We start from the raw sequence: 2,916 nt of genomic DNA, 5'->3' as shown, positions 1-2,916 counted from the left end.
CAGCTTTCTGAACAAAATTAAAAGGCAAGCTAAAAGATAAGAAAAATTCTCATGAGACAAAGCAAGCATTAGAGCTATGCTCAGACAGAGTACAGATTTTGAAATTATCAGGCAGAGGTTTTTAAATAATGATTAATATGTCAAGGACTCTAGTGGAAAAATATAGACAATATGCAAAAACAGGGGTAATATAAACAAAGAGAGAAACTCTAAGAAAAAAAGTAGAAAGAATACTAGACCTCAAAAGCACTGTTGCAGAATTGATGAATGCCTCTGATGGACTCAGCATGGGCCACTGGACATGGCCAGGGAAAGGATCACTGAGCCTGAAGATATGTCAATGGAAACTTATCAAACTGAATTGCAAAGGGAAAAAAGTGTGAACAAAACATAACACAAAATTTGAAGGACAATTTCAAAAGATGTAACATAGTTGTCATTGGAATATCAGAAAGAGAAGAAACAGAGAATGGAGAAGACAAGGTATTCAAAATAATAATGGCCAAGAACTTAACAATTCATGACAGACAGCAAATAACAGACCCAGAATATTTGCCAAACTCTGAGCAGATTTTTTATAAAAACAGAAAACAAAGCCTATACCTATGTATATCATAATCAAATTGCAGAAAACCAAAACAAAAGAGAAAATCTTAAAAGAAGCCACGGAGAAAAAGAACTTACCTACAGAGAAACAATTTAAAAAATGGCATCGGACTTCTTATCAGAAACCATTCAAACAAGAAGATGATGGAGTGAAACATCTAAAGTTTTGAAAGAATCTACCTAGAATTATATATTCAGTGAAGTCATTCAGGGTAAGATCAGGTGAATAGGGAGGGTGGAGTGTGAGAGTCATGCCATTTTGGGGTCAAAATACAGAAGAAATAAAGTCTTCTCAGAAAAATAAAAGCTAAAGGAGTTTACTGCCAGTAGACCTGCCTGCAAGAAATATTAAAAGTTCCACAGGGAGAAGGAAAATGATGCAGGCCAAAAACTCATATTACATAAACAAAGATAAATATCAGAAAAGGAATAAAAGAAAGCAATATAAAATATTTTCTTTTTCCTATCAATAATTTATCTAAAAGAAAAAAGTTATTTAAAATAATAATAACTATAATGTATTGTGTGATGACAGCATTTGGAGAAGAAGAATGAATGACAGCAACGTCGTAAAGAATAGGAAAAATTTTGAAAATTGTCTATTTTAAAGTGGCAAGAGGTATATGGTGCTGAGGGAACAGGGGTCAGACACAGAAATGACAGGCTACTTGTTCTACAGCTGGCTGATGTCTGTCACCACCCTTAGGAGCCACAGTCCTTCAGGACAGCATCAACAGCAAAAGAATCTCTCGCTACATAAATACATGAATATGAAATTGTTTCAAGAAGCTGTCATCTCGTCCCCAAAGGATATATGGCAAAGTCACCAGATAAAGCTGATTCAATTGCCAAAAAAAAATTAGGTTCAAAGGATGCTGTGATAAAAGCACAGTTTTTTGCTGGTGGTAGAGGAAAAAGAACATTTGCAAGTACCCTCAAAGGAAGAGTGAAGATAGTTTTGTCTCCAGATGAAGCAAAAGTTGTTTTCTTACAAATGATTGGGGAAAAGCTATTTACTGAGAAAAGGAAGAAAAGGGCAGAATGTGCAATCAAGTATTGGTCTGTGAGTGAAAATATCCCAGGAGAGAATACAACTTTGCGATAACAATGGAAAGGTCATTTCCAAGTCCTGTGTTAATAGGAAGTTCACAAGGTGGTGTCAATATTGAAGATACTGCTGCTGAAGCTCCTAACACAATTGTTAAAGAACCTACTGATGTTACAGAAAGCATCAAAAAGGAACAACCATTCCAGCTTGCACAGAAGGTGGGGATTGCCACCCAATATTATAGAGACTGTGGCAGAAAACATGGTCAAGCTTTACAATGTTTTTTCTAAAATGTCTCAACCACGATATAAATAAATCCAATAGCAGAAAACTCAGAAGGAGCTGTGCTGTGCATGGGCACCAAGATCAATTTTTTTCTAATTCAGCCTATTGCCAGAAGGACATCTTTGATCCACAGGACTGGGTACAGGAAGATGAAAGCGGCAGAAATGCAGCGAAGGCAGATCTCAACTACATTGCCTGAACGGAAATATAGCTGTCTAGTAAATGGTGCTGGTTTGGCTATGGCTACAATGAATGCAATAAAACTTCGTGGAGGAACTCCAGACAACTTCCTTGACATTGGTGGTGGTGCCACAGTTTATCAGGTAACAGCAGTGTTTAAGCTTATCACTTCAGATAAAAAGGTACTGGCTATGGTGTTCAACAATTTTGGAGGAAATATGTGATATAATGTTAGCGTGTTGGGTATAGTCATGGCAGTAAAGTATTTGGAAATTAGTATGCCTGGGGTGGTATAGTTACAAGTTCCACTAGTTGGTGAGGCCAAGGCACTGATAGCGGACAGTGGACTTAAAATTTCTGCTTGCTGCTAAAACGGCTGTAAAGCTCTCTCAAATAGTGACCTTAGTCAAGCACACCCATGTGGATGGGAAATTTCAGTTGCCAGTATGATCTTAAAACCCAGAGTATGAGCAGGGCTCGGGGGCTCAGCCTGTAATCCCGTGCCTTGGGAGGTTGAGGTGAGTGGATTGCCTGAGCCCGTGGGTTCGAGACTTGCCCGGGCAACTTGGTAAGACCTCATCTCTACAATAAATCAAAAAATTAGCCGGGCATGATAGTGCACACCTGTAGTTCCAGCTACTTGGAAGACTGAGGAGGAAGGATCGTCGGAGCCCAGCAGGTTGAGGCCGCGGTGGCCAGGAGCGGCCACCGCACTCCAGTCTGGGTGACAGAGTGAGACTCCAACTCAAAAAGACTATTGTGTTCGCGCGCTCTCTCTCTCTCTCTCTCTCTCTCTC

General features: G+C 39.2%; 1 pseudogene; it reads left to right on the top strand.

Annotated features, from left to right (window-relative positions):
- The first annotated feature begins 1,253 nt into the window (after positions 1-1,253).
- On the top strand, positions 1,254-2,569 carry LOC103253483 (annotated as a pseudogene).
- Positions 2,570-2,916: the final 347 nt, after the last annotated feature.

The sequence above is a fragment of the Carlito syrichta genome, unplaced genomic scaffold (assembly GCF_000164805.1).
Source record: "Carlito syrichta isolate Samal-C Ts95f unplaced genomic scaffold, Tarsius_syrichta-2.0.1 Scaffold233536, whole genome shotgun sequence".
NCBI classification, from domain to species: domain Eukaryota; kingdom Metazoa; phylum Chordata; class Mammalia; order Primates; family Tarsiidae; genus Carlito; species Carlito syrichta.
Note: the sequence above shows the minus strand (reverse complement) of the source record. Positions and strands in the feature narration are given on the sequence as shown.